The sequence below is a fragment of the Cebus imitator genome, unplaced genomic scaffold (assembly GCF_001604975.1).
Source record: "Cebus imitator isolate Cc_AM_T3 unplaced genomic scaffold, Cebus_imitator-1.0 Scaffold376, whole genome shotgun sequence".
In the NCBI taxonomy this organism is placed as follows: domain Eukaryota; kingdom Metazoa; phylum Chordata; class Mammalia; order Primates; family Cebidae; genus Cebus; species Cebus imitator.
In genome coordinates this window covers 243,903-257,269 of record NW_016107691.1, presented here as the reverse complement: position 1 = coordinate 257,269, position 13,367 = coordinate 243,903, and the positions used below count along the sequence as shown (strand labels likewise).

The following is a 13,367-nucleotide window of genomic DNA, read 5'->3' as shown; positions in this document are numbered from 1 at the left end:
ACATACCAAAACTTATGGTATGCAGCAAAAACATTTTTATGAAGCCATCTAGAGTAGTAAATGCCTATTTTTTTAAAAAAAATCTCAAGTAAACACCCTAACTTTACACCTCTAGAAACTAGAAAAAGAAGAAAAACTGAAACCCAAAGTCAACAGCAGGAAGGAAATAAAGATTAGAGATGAAATAGAGACTATAATGACAATAGAAAAGATCAAAAAGACTAAGAGATGCTTTCTGGGAAAAATAAAGTTGAAAACATAGCTAGGCTAACCAAAGAGAGAGAGAGAGAGAGAGAGAGAGAGAGAGAGAGAGAGAAATGAGTCAAACAAAGTTTTAAATGAGAAAGGAGATATTACAACTGATGCCACAAAAATACAAGGATGCTAAGAGACACCTATGAACAATTATGTACCAAGAAATTTGATAAAAGAAATTAATAAATTTCTAGAGACATGCAATCTACCAAGACTGAATCATGAAGAAATAGAAAAGCTGAACAGACCAACAACATGCAAGGAAATTGAATCAGTAATGTAAAACCTCCCAACAAAGAAAATTCCAGGACCAGATGGCTTTATAGGCAAATTCTACTAAGCATTTAAAAAAGAATTAATGCCAACCTTTCTCAAACTCTTCCAAAAAATTGAAAATAAGGGAATACTTCCAAAGCCATTTTTTGAGGCCACCAGTACCATCATACCGAAGCCAGCTAAGAACACAACAATAAAATAAAATTACGGTCCAATATCCCTGATGAACATAGATGCAAAAATCCTTAACAAAATACTCACAAACAGAATTCAACAACACATTAAAAAGATCATTCATCATGATTAAGTGGGATTTATCTGTGGGATACAAGTATGGTTCAATTTATACAAATCAATAAATGTGACACACCACATTAACAGAAATCATATGAACATCTCAATGAATGCATAAAAAGTGTTCAACAACGCCAGGCATGGTGGCTCATACCTGTAACCCCAGCACTTTGGGAGGCTGAGGCAGGTGGATCATCTGAGGTCAGGAGTTCAAGACCATCCTGGCTGATATAGTGAAACCCTGTCTCTACTAATAATACAAAAATTAGCTGGACATCATTTCGCACACCTGTAATCCCAGCTACTCAGGAGGCTGAGGCGGAGAATCACTTGAACCCAGGAGGCAGAAGTTGTAGTAAGCCATGATTGCTCCATTGCACTCCAGCCTAGGTGACAAGAGTGTTCAAAAAAATTTAACATTCTTTCATGATTTAAAAAAAAAAAAAAACTCTCAAAAATTAGGTTTAGAAAGAATGTATCTAAACTTAATAAAGGCCGTATATGACAAGCCCAAACTAATATCACATTCAAGGGTGAAAAACTGAAAACTTTTCCTCTAAGAACAGGAACAATACAAGGATGCCCACCCCCTTGCCACTTCTGTTTTTTTTCCCCATTTATTTATTTTATTGTATTTTAGGTTTTGGGGTACATGTGAAGAACATGCAAGACTGTTGCATAGATACACACGTGGCAGTGTGGTTGCTGCCTTCCTCCCCATCACCCACATCTGGCATCTGTCCCCTTGCTATCTCTCCCCAGCTCCCCACCCCCCACTGTCCCTCCCCTATTTCCCCCCAACTGACCCCAGTGTGTAGTGCTCCCCTTCCTGTGTCCATGTGTTCTCACTGTTCAACACCCGCCTATGAGTGAGAACATGCGGTGTTTGATCCTCTGCCCCTTTGTCAGCTTGCTGAGAATGATGGTTTCCAGGTTCATCCATGTCCCTACAAAGGACACAAACTCATCGTTTTTGATGGCTGCATAATATTCCATGGTGTATATGTGCCACATTTTCCCTATCCAGTCTATCGTCGATAGGCATTTGGGTTGGTTCCAGGTCTTTGCTATTGTAAACAGTGCTGCAATGAACATTCGTGTGCACGTGTCCTTATAATAGAACGATTTGTAATCCTTTGGATATATACCCAGTAATGGGATTGCTGGGTCAAATGGAATTTCTATTTCTAGGTCCTTGAGGAATCGCCACACTATCTTCCACAATGGTTGAACTAATTTACACTCCCACCAACAGTGCAAAAGTGTTCCTATTTCTCCACATCCTCTCCAGCATCTGTTGTCTCCAGATTTTTTAATGATCGCCATTCTAACTGGCGTGAGATGGTATCTCAATGTAGTTTTGATTTGCATTTCTCTGATGACCAGTGATGATGAGCATTTTTTCATATGTTTGTTGGCCTCATGTATATCTTCTTTTGAACAGTGTCTGTTCATATCCTTTGCCCACTTTTGAATGGGCTTGTTAGTTTTTTTCTTGTAAATCTGTTATTCCACATGGTACTGAAAGTCCTAACCAAAGCAATAAGGCAAGAAAAAGTGATAAAAGGCATCCAAATTGGAATGAAAAAAGTTAAATTGTCTGTTCCAGTTGGCATGATTTCAGATGGCATGATCTTATATGTAGAAAACCTTAAGACTCCACCGCAAAACTGTTAGAATAAATAAATTTAGAAAACTTGTAGAACACAAAATCGAAATACAAAAATCAGTTGTATTTCTATATATCAACAATAAATTGTCTAAAATATAAATTAATAAAGCAATCTGATTTACAATGACATCACAAATAATAAAATACTTAGGAATGAATTTAATCAAAAAAATTGAAAAATCTCTACACAGAAAAGTGTAATACATTGAGGAAATAAATTGAAGAAGACATGAATAAATGGAAAGATAGTTGGTCCATGCTTTGGAAAAATTAATATTGTTAAAATGTTCAAATTACCCAAGCAATCTACAGATTCAATTCAATCCCTGCAAGGATCTCAGTGTCATTTTTCACAGAAAGGGAAAGAAAAATCTTAAAATTTGTATGGAACTACAAAGACCCCAAAGAGCCAAAACAATCTTGAGGGAATAAAAACAAAGCTGGAAGCATCACAGCACCTGATTTCAAAATATACTAAAAAGCTATAGTAATCAAAACAGCATGTTAGTGGCATAAAAAGAGATACAGATGCCAATGGAAAGAATAAAGATATCAGACATAACTTCATGCATTTGTGGTCAATTGATCTTTGACAAAGTTGCCAAGAACATAAAATAGAGAATGAACAGTTTCTTCAGTAAATAGTGCTGTGAAATCCATATGCAAAAGAATAAAATTAGACCCTCATCTCATGCCACATACAAAAATCAACTTAAAATTCATTAAAAACTTAAATGTAAGACCTGAAAATGTAAAACTACTAGAAGAAAACAGGGGGAAAGCTCCAAGATCCTGGTCTGGAGAATGATTTTTTTGGATATGGCCCCAATGGCACAGGAAACAAAAGTAAAATGGATCAAAGAAATTGCATTGAACTTAAAAGCTTCTGCACAGCAAAGGAAACAATCAACAGAGTGAAGAGACAAGCTATGGAATAGGAGAAAATATTTGCAAACCATATATCTGATAATGGGTTAATATCCAAAATACATAAGGGATTCAAATAACTCAATAGCAAGAAAACTAATAGCTTGATTTAAAAATGGCTGAAGGACCTGAATAGACATTTCTCAAAAGGGACATACAAATGGTCAAGAGGTGTATGAAAAGTACTCAACATCACTAATCATCAGGAAAATGCAAATGACAACTACCATGAGATATCATCTCACATCTGTTAGAATGGCTATTATAAAAAAGACAAAAGATAATAGGTGCTAGCGATGATCTGGAGAAAAGGGAACCCTTGTACACTGTTGATGGAATGTAAATTAGTACAGCCATTATTGAAAATAGTTTACAGTTTTCTCAAAAAACTAAGAATAGAACTACCATTTGATCCAACAATCTCATTTCTAGGTATATAACCAAAGGAAGTGAAATCAGTATGTTGAAGAGATATCTACCCTCATTCATTGTAGCACTGTTCACAATAGCCAAGATATGAAATCAACCTAAGTATCCATCAACAGATGAATGGATAGAGAAAACATGGAAAATAGACACATGGTGCAATGCAGCCCTAAAAAGGAAGAAAATCCTGCCATTTGTGACAACATAGATGAACCTGGAGGACCTTGTGCTAAGTGAAATAAGTCAGTAACATAAAAACAAATACTACATGACCCACTTATATGTGGAATCTAAAAAGTTGACCTTATAGAAGCAGAGAGAAACATGGTGATTGCTAGGGACTAGGGGATGAGGAGGATAGGGAGATAGTTGTCAAAGAGACAGGATAAATAAGTTCTGGAGATCTATTTTACAGAATGGTATATAAGGTGCATTATTAGTTAATAATGTATGTACACTTGAAAATTACTGAAAGTAGATCCTGAATGCACTCAGCCCCCCACCAAAAAATAAGTATGTGAAGTGATCAATAAGTTAATTGGCTCAATTTAATCATTTCATAATGCATACTTATATCAAAACATCACATTGTACACTACATAGTCCCATAAAAAATAAAATCAGGTCTCAGGCCATCCTGAGCTTGTCCCCTGCCATTCAAGTCCATGGAGTCCTGAGCCTCCTTGGCAGCCTCTGATTTAGACGTGATCAGATTGAGGGGCCTCAGTGGTGTCTGGAACAAATGAGCTTGTGGCAGGACCAGGCCCTGTGTAACTGCACTGGATGAAGGTGAGTAGAGTGTGGCGGGGCTAAGGGGCTTCCAAGCCTTGCTGCATGCAGGAAAAGCTGGAGCCCAGCAGTCACTGGGGGGCACACTCAGCTGAGGAGTGACCCCCATCTCACATTTCATGGACTCTCAGGAGAGGGAATAGACCAAAGAAGTTTCCCACAGCCACTTTTAGGCCCTCAGCCTGCAGAAAGTAGGATAGAAGAAAACACCAGGATTTTCAGAAAAGAAGTGAAAAGAGGTGAGTTGCAGGAAGACAAGGAGAGTGGAGACAGAGAGGCTGGGTATTGGGTCGTCACCCTCTGTCTGCATGTCAGTTGGGCTAAATTTTTGGCTGCAAGCAGCCAAAAACCCAATTTAACGTGGCTTAGCTAAGAGACTTTATCACCCTCCCCAGTAGGATGACAGGAGAAGCCACAGGTCCCAGAGCCTGCCACCTTTCTCCTTTGTCTTTCTCAGCACATTTCCTTCAAGCTGACATTTCTCATGATCCCAAGATGGCTGCCAAAATTCCAGGCATTACAGAGGCAACCTCAGGTCTCCATGGCTGGAATCAGGGCATCTGCTTCTTCCGAAGCCCACCTATAGGGAAATGAAATTATTATCATTGGCTTAGGCTAGTTAAGACCCACACCTCCCCAAAGCTCCATGGAGGACAGTGGAACCCAGACGGGGCTGGGGCTCTGGCCATACAATGGAAGCAATGGAAAGGGGTGGATATGAGTGAGTAACCAACAAGGTTCCCACTACCCTGGTTAGATCAGCTGTCCCAGTACCTTTGTCTAAGCACCCCAAAGAGTCCTGCCAAGCCTGGGCGTAAGGAAAGACAAGCACAGCAGGGATAGTTGGGAAAGAGTCTCTGTTTAGGAATATAACAGACACTTCTCCATAACTGTCAAGATTCAGACTGAGGGGTGTGCTGGGAAAGAGCTGGCCAGTGTGCTGAGATCACAGCAAGCACCCTGGGGCTCAGAGAAGATGGAGAAGTTCCTGAGTTGGGCCTGGGCTCACCCAACCCCAGCCCATGGCAGATGGATGTCCTGTCAATCAACTTTCTCATGGGTGCAGCTCAGCCATCCCAGAAACCACAGTCATGTCTTGACCCTCCAGCAGAGGTGTGTCCACACTCAGGGATATGGGGGCAAAGGAGGGGCTGAGTTAAGAAGCCTTGACAAGAGGCCTCGAGAGGCCGTTGGCACCTCAGGTGTGGTCCAGGATGCCCACTTCCCTCCTACCTGTGCAAGGTGGCAGTGTGCTGACCCACTGTCACCCACCCTCCTGATTCTGCACAGCTGCCAAACACCTCTTCAGCTACCCCCTTCCCTCCCTTTCCTTCCTTCAGACTTTCTCAAATTATGCTTTCTCAAATATTCATTATGTCTTCATTTATACCTCAATTTTCTTTGATTTTTTGCATTTTTAAAATCCACATTAGTGTATACCTAACGGGACACTTTATATCTCTTCACAAATGGAACCGAGCCTCATTTTCCATAATGCAACTACAAGAAAGCACAATGAAGTCACAATAAAGTTATTAAGCCCTAATTTGATACTGCAGCCTGGCAGGACTCTAAGCCCCAGGCCTACTCTCTGTTTGTTAGAGCAAAGAGATTAGCAAGTATTATAAAGGTGTTAAACATGCTGGCACCAAATCCAGACGTTCCCCTGGAAGTCATTAGGAGACGGGAAGGATAATTTGTAGGGAAGCAACTTATTCCGCCGCGGAGTCTGATCGCGGTGGGCGCTGGGCTCTGGCCCTTCAGTGCACCTGCTGAGCCGCCTCCCGTGGGAGGTGTCAAGGAGGGCACGTGTCCACCAGGCGGGTGAGGGAAGGGAGGAGCTGCGGGGAGGCCCATGCCGAAGGGGAGGTGACCTCTGGAGAGGAGCAGCCTGGAGCCCGCTGGAGGTGCACGGGAGCCGCGCTTGGGACGCCTGTCCTCGGCCTCCTCTCAGTGTAGCGGATCTGACTCCCTTGCGCGGAGTTCGCGAGGCTGAGGCACAGCGGGCGCGCGTGGCCGATACCTGAGACTGGAGGGGCACGGGAGGCACGGACACGCAGGTTCCGGAGGAGGCACAGAGGTGAGCTCCCATTTGGGAGCGACTCCCCGCCCTGGGCAGGGAAGGGGCGCGACTCAGGCCCAGGGCGGAGGCAGGAACTCAGGTGAGGGTCCAGGGAGGGAGGGGACGCCGTGAGCAGGCGCGGAGCAGCCCGCGCCTTCTTTCGGCCTCAGGACTATGCCCCACAGCGCCACAGAGCAGGCAGGCGGGGAGAGCGCCTCCGGCTTGGAGCACCGTCTCCTCGGGCAGGGCGCATGGGAAACCCAGGCACAAAGAAGACTCCGCGTTCTCCATCCTCTGTCCACAGACTTACAGGCACGTGGGGGACTCTCTTCCCAGCGATTTCCGGTGAACCAGGGTACACCTCCCTCTGATGTTTTCACAAACAGTGTGAACACACACACACATATATATGCATATGCAGGCATACACATATGTATACACACTACAGACACATATATGCACATGCACACACTACACAAACAGGCACACATACATGCTAAACACATATATACACATAGTACACACACATGCCACACACCACACATAGGCAAACATACAAATGCTACACACATACATACACTACATATGTATACACACATGTGCACAAGCTACACACATAGGTGCACACATGCTACATATATATGCATACAGCCTACACATGTATACACACATGTACACATACACTGTACACATATATACATACAGGCACACACATGCTAGACACAGACATATACATGCTACATACACATCTATACACACACATACAGTATGCACATACACACGACGCATAGACACACACTATACACACACGTATATGCACACATGCACACACAGGCACACATACATGTGCTACACACACATAGACACACACGTGCTACACACATCTATACACAGATACACTACACACATACACACCACACATAAACACCACACACACTATACACACATACACATTTATGCACACAGACTACACACACATAGGCAGATATACACACACTACACACACGCCCACCTACACATGCTACACACATGCACATATATACACACATGCACATATATACACATGCGCACATAGGCACACATACACCCTCAGTCTTAATGTAAAGTTCTTATTTCTGTGGGTCACAAAGAGGTGGAAAAACATTGCTCCAAGCCATGCTCACTAGAATCACGTGGAATGTTGAAAAGAGCATTGATTTTGGAGTCAAACAGACCTCGATTCTAGACTGGCCCTAACACCTACCAGCTCTAGGATCTAAAAGAGCAGGGGACCTCTCTCTCACCTCATCAGTGATATAGGGTAGAAATCCACCCTTCCTCAACCCTAGTTAATGTAAAGTGACAATGAAATGGCAGATCAGCCAAAGTGATTTCTAAATGGTTAAGTCCTGTGCAAACGCATGATATTAAGATTGTTAATATTAGGCCCCAGCCAAGAACCCGTCTTAAGCCATGGTCCAGAAAATCAAATCTTGTTCTTCAATTGCATCTACTTAGCCAGCTGTTCAGTTCCCATATGTTCGTTTCTCTTCCAAAGCCTTAGCCGCCAATTGGAATACAAGATAAAAAACACCATCTGTGCCCCCAGTCCTTCAGTTCCCTGCCCAGGACGTCTCCAGGCCGGGAGATGATTTCCCAGTTTCTTCTGGCATTGCTGTTTTCCCCTGGCTGGCTGAGCTAGCGCAGGGCTAAGAGCCTGGGCAGCCTGTCTGCCTTGCTGTGGACTATTCTCCACTGCCCACCAGACAGCGGGCAGCCTCTCCACCTTGCTGTGGATGGTGAATCCCAGCCCTGGCCCCGGTGTGGCTGGCTACAGGGCTGCCACACATGGACCCTTTGACACTGGGGCTCTTTTGCAGTGTTCACCATATCAGTCCTGTCCCAGCCTAAGGAGAAATGTGCCTCTCACACTGGAGACTACATTAAGGGAGCAAACCATAGGAGGGAGAGCAGCAATGACCTCTGCTGGAGGTCTTCCCAGGAGCCTCTAGTTACAGGGTGCAAGATGTAATAGATTGATGCGAACATGGTCCCAATTCTGCATCCCTCCCTATGCCCTTGCAGGATGGCTGTGTAGTTCTTCCCATCGAGATGTGGGGTCCATTCTCCTGCCCATTCAGTCTGGCCTGGCCTGTGAATTGCTTTATCAGTAGAAAGGGGTAGGAGTGAAAGTGACACTGTACCAGTTCACCTGCAATGTGAACAAGTTCAGGTGAACCAACTGGTGAACCCAGAAGAGAGCTTGTAGGCTATCTTAGACTAGCCTCCACCCAGCAAACCCTCAAACGGGTGACAGACCCCAGCCTAAATTAACAGAGCTGTCTTGCCGAACTTCACTGGCTCCAGATGCATGAACGAGCCCACCTGAGATGATCAGAATTGCCCAGCCAAACCATAGACTTGTCATAATGTTTGTGGTTTCAAGCCCCACTGGGTTATGAGGTAACTGTTACACAACAACAGTTAAGTGATACATAAGAGCATGGCCCCCTTCCATAGAGGCACCAGGTGGGAAGGTAGGGACTCTGTTAGGTTATTCCAAGGATATCCTCCCACCACAATCAGCCTTTGGACAGAGCCTGAGAACCCGGAGGATGAGGTGAGAATCTAGCCCCATATCCTGAAGCCAGGTGGCAGGAAATGAAGGGGAAAGTGTACATACCATGACAGCAAATAGGTTGACACTAATCACCAGACATTCCTATCCCTGCTCAGAACCCCCTGGCCCCTGTCACCTACCCCAGCTTCTCTCTGTCCTAGGTCCCCTACCACTCACTCCTCCCCAGTCTGCTAAAGAAGTCTCAGCAAGCTTCTTGCTGAATTATGCTGAGCGATTTCTCTCTCCCTCTCCAAGCCAACCAGGTCAAGTCCTGGGTTTGCTTTTACACAGAGGGTCGCCTTGGTGTCCTGCTAGCCTAGTGGTTCCCAAAGGATGGTGCAGTTACCACTGGGGATGCAGACAATGATTGCAGGGTACAGGGTCAAACATTTTAAATGCTAATTCTTTTATTTTGATTGTAACATTATTCCAGTATAGCCATCCCTTGGTATGTGTAGGGATTGGCCCTGAGGAGACCAAAATCTGTGGATGCTCAAGTCCCTAATATGAAACAGCAATCCCATTACTGGGTATATATCCAAAGGATTACAAATTGTTCTACTATAAGGACACGTGTACACGAATGTTCATTGCAGCACTGTTTACAATAGCAAAGACCTGGAACCAACCCAAATGCCCATCGATGATAGACTGGATAGGGAAAATGTGGCACATATACACCATGGAATATTATGCAGCCATCAAAAACGATGAGTTTGGGGCCTTTGTGGGGACATGGATGAACCTGGAAACCATCATTCTCAGCAAACTGACAGAAGAGCAGAAGATCAAACACCGCATGTTCTCACTCATAGGCGGGTGTTGAACAGTGAGAACACATGGACACAGGGAGGCGAGCACTACACACTGGGGTCAGTTGGGGGGAAATAGGGGAGGGACGGTGCGGGGTGGGAAGCTGGGGGGAGATAGCAGGGGGAGAAATGCCAGATGTAGGTGATGGGGAGGAAGGCAGCAAATCACACTGCCACGTGTGTTCCTATGCAACAATTTTGCATGTTCTTCACATGTACCCCAAAACCTAAAACGCAATAAAATAAATGGGGAAAAAAAAAAGAAATAGTGATGCATTTATATATATACATACATCCTCTTTACATACCTACGTACATCCTCTTGTATACTTTAAATCATCTCTGGATTACTTATAATGCCTAACATAATGTAATGTGATTTAAATAGTCATCATGGTGTATTGTTTTATTTGTATTATTTTATTGTATGTTTTTATTGAATTTAAATATATATATATATCTTTGATCTTTGGTTGGGTGAATCCATGATGCACAGCCCTTGGACATGGTGTACCAACTGCATATTTATCCTTTACCCTTCAAGCTACTATAACAAACAACAGAAATTTATCTCACACCTGGGAAGTCCAAGGCCAAGGTGCTGGCAGATTCAGTGTCTGCTGAGGGCCCACTCTCTGGTTCTCAGATGGCGCCTTCTTACCGTGTCCCTGTACCATGGGAGAGGGGAAATGGGGTGTCTCTGGGGCCTCTTGTATACAGGCACTAATGCAACCACAAGGGCTCCACCCTCACAACCTTGTCACCTCCCAAAGGCACTACCTCCTCACACTATCACATGGGGGATTCCGTTTCAACACTTATTTTGAGGGGACACAAACATTCATCTATAGAAATTATAGGTAGCCCTAGCAATCTTTGACGTATAGTTCCCATTTAAAATAAATGTGTTTAAACACAACTAGATACTCAATTGGGAATTTCCATAAAAATGTCCAAATCCAACAGATGCCACACCTCAAGGTGCAATTGCCCAATTGCCCCCAAATTTCCTTCATCTATTGTCTTTTGATTCGAGATCTAATCAAGGATTTTGTACTGCATTAGACTGATTTTTTTTAGTCTCCCTTAATCTAGAACAGTTCTCCTCATTTTCCGTTGTCATTCATGACATCAAGGTTTTGAGGAGTCCAGGTCTTATGGACAGCCCCTAGATTTGGCCAACTGTGTGCTCATCCTTAGACCCAGGTTAGACACTCAAGCAGGAGCTTTCCATAGGTGGCAGGGGTTCCTCCTACTGTTTTGCCTCGGGAGTCCTATTACTGGGGATGCTAAGTGTTATCACTTTGTGAATGTGGTGTCCCTTAGACTCCATCATACAAAGATGCTTTTCTCCAGTTTTTAAATTGACAACTAGACTTCAGGGTAATGCTTTAAGACTCTGCGACTACCAAAGCAGGAGGATCGCTTCAGACCAGGAGTTCAAGACCAGCCTGGGCAACACAATGAGACCCTGTCTCTGAATGGTCTCAATATTACTGCAGTCTTATATTAAACCTAATGTGGCCAGGTGCAGTGGCTCACACCTGTAATCCCAGCACTTTGGGAGACTGAGGCGGGTGGATCACCTGAGGTCAGGAGTTTAAGACCAGCTTGGCCAACATGGCAAAACCCCATCTCTACTAAAAATACAAAAATTAGCCAGGCACGGTGGTGGGCACCTGTAATCCTGGCTACTAGGGAGGCTGAGGCAGGAGAATGGCTTGAACCTGGGAGGCAGTGAGCTGGGATCATACCATTACACTCCATCCTGACAGAGCGAGACTCTGTCTCAAAAGAAAGAAAAAGAAAGAAGGAAAAGAAAAATCTAATGTGCTCCTTAAGGTTAGTAACCACTCCATGTTGTGGCTGGTCTATCCCAGCAATGAACTTTTCAGTTCTTAAAACTCTCATTCTGCGAAGGTAAGTGCAAAGAATCTATTAAGATGTTAACACTGGCAGGTTGGGCAACATGGCAAGACCTCATCTCTACAAAAATTAGCCAGGCATGGTGGTGCATGCCTGTAGTCACAGCTACCTTGAGTCCAGGAGTTCAAGAGTGCAGTGAGCTATGATAGTGCCACTATACTCCAGCCCGTGCAATAGAGTGAGACCCCTCTCTCTCTAAAAAAAATTAAAAAATAAAAAGTTTTTAAGATAATCTATAGACTTGCTACAGCAAATATTTAGGGCATAAATATGTCTTACAACTTTCTAGAAGCTAATGTGAAAGAGAAATGATATCAGTTACACAATCCGACCTTGAGACTGGCTGCCAACAATGAATGTGGGGTGGGCATCACTATGAAAGGACAGGTCTCCTTCTCTCACCCATGGGGACCTCAGAACTCAATGCTGAGTTCTGCTTAAATGTAACTGACCAAAAATGGATATTAACCTCTGCTCCAGCCTGAATTCCCACTAACATGGCAATAAGAGGATGTTAAAAGGAGGAGTAGCCTACACTTATAAGGACAAAGAGAACAGAAGAGGAGAAAATAGCAACAAATGTTAGAGTCAAGAAGGGAGAAGGGTGAGGGATAACTGAATTCGCTGATTTTAGAAAGCTGGCTCCTGAGGTGACTGTGGGAAGCCTAATAAACAGCAGCTCAGAAAGTCCTGAGAACAGAAAGCATGAGGTGCCTCTGCAGCAGGGGTGAAGGCAGTAATAAAAACCAAGAGTGGACTGAAAACATTTTCATAAGCAGGCAGATACCCAGAGCCTCTCCATCAGACTGCACAACCTCATTCCAGCAGAAGACTAATTTTTAGAAACCACAATAGTGGTCTCTGAACTGGGCACAGTTAAAATCAGAAGAAACAGGGGAAATGCATGAACTCGACATACTCAGTGCTGAACACTCCAGCCCTGTTCCTCACCAGCAGCCAGAACACTGGTACCCAGGCTTCTCTTTTCAGGCCTCAGATACTCAGCGGAATCCAAACGATCAGGAAGAAATATCTGAGGGCCTCCCAATAAAACAGCCCAAGCAGATCATCCTACAGTGAAGTTCACAATTGACAAGCCACCATTTCCCATGACACACACACACACACAGGCACGTACACACGCACGCATGCACACACACACGAAACTTTCCACCAGTGTTTTAGTGCCATACTTTTAAATATGAGCAATCAAAGGGATTGTCAGATATCTGAGTAAACCTTTGATATGACAGACAGAGGCAGAGACAAACACAAATTTAAAAAGAGCAACTTAAAGGAAACAAAGTTTACTTGCGGGGGAAGAAAACT

The 13,367-nt window shown here is 43.8% G+C and overlaps 1 long non-coding RNA gene across 1 annotated transcript in view; it reads right to left on the bottom strand.

Moving 5' to 3' along the window:
* Nucleotides 1-4,438: 4,438 nt before the first annotated feature.
* The window catches only part of LOC119468096, a 33,397-nt gene continuing 24,468 nt past the window's right edge, over nucleotides 4,439-13,367 (bottom strand). Inside the window, exons 2-3 of the long non-coding RNA XR_005196715.1 lie at nucleotides 5,075-5,219; nucleotides 4,439-4,821 (exon numbers count right to left, since the gene is read on the bottom strand). This is a non-coding gene — a long non-coding RNA (uncharacterized LOC119468096). The remainder of the gene's footprint in view (nucleotides 4,822-5,074; nucleotides 5,220-13,367) is intronic.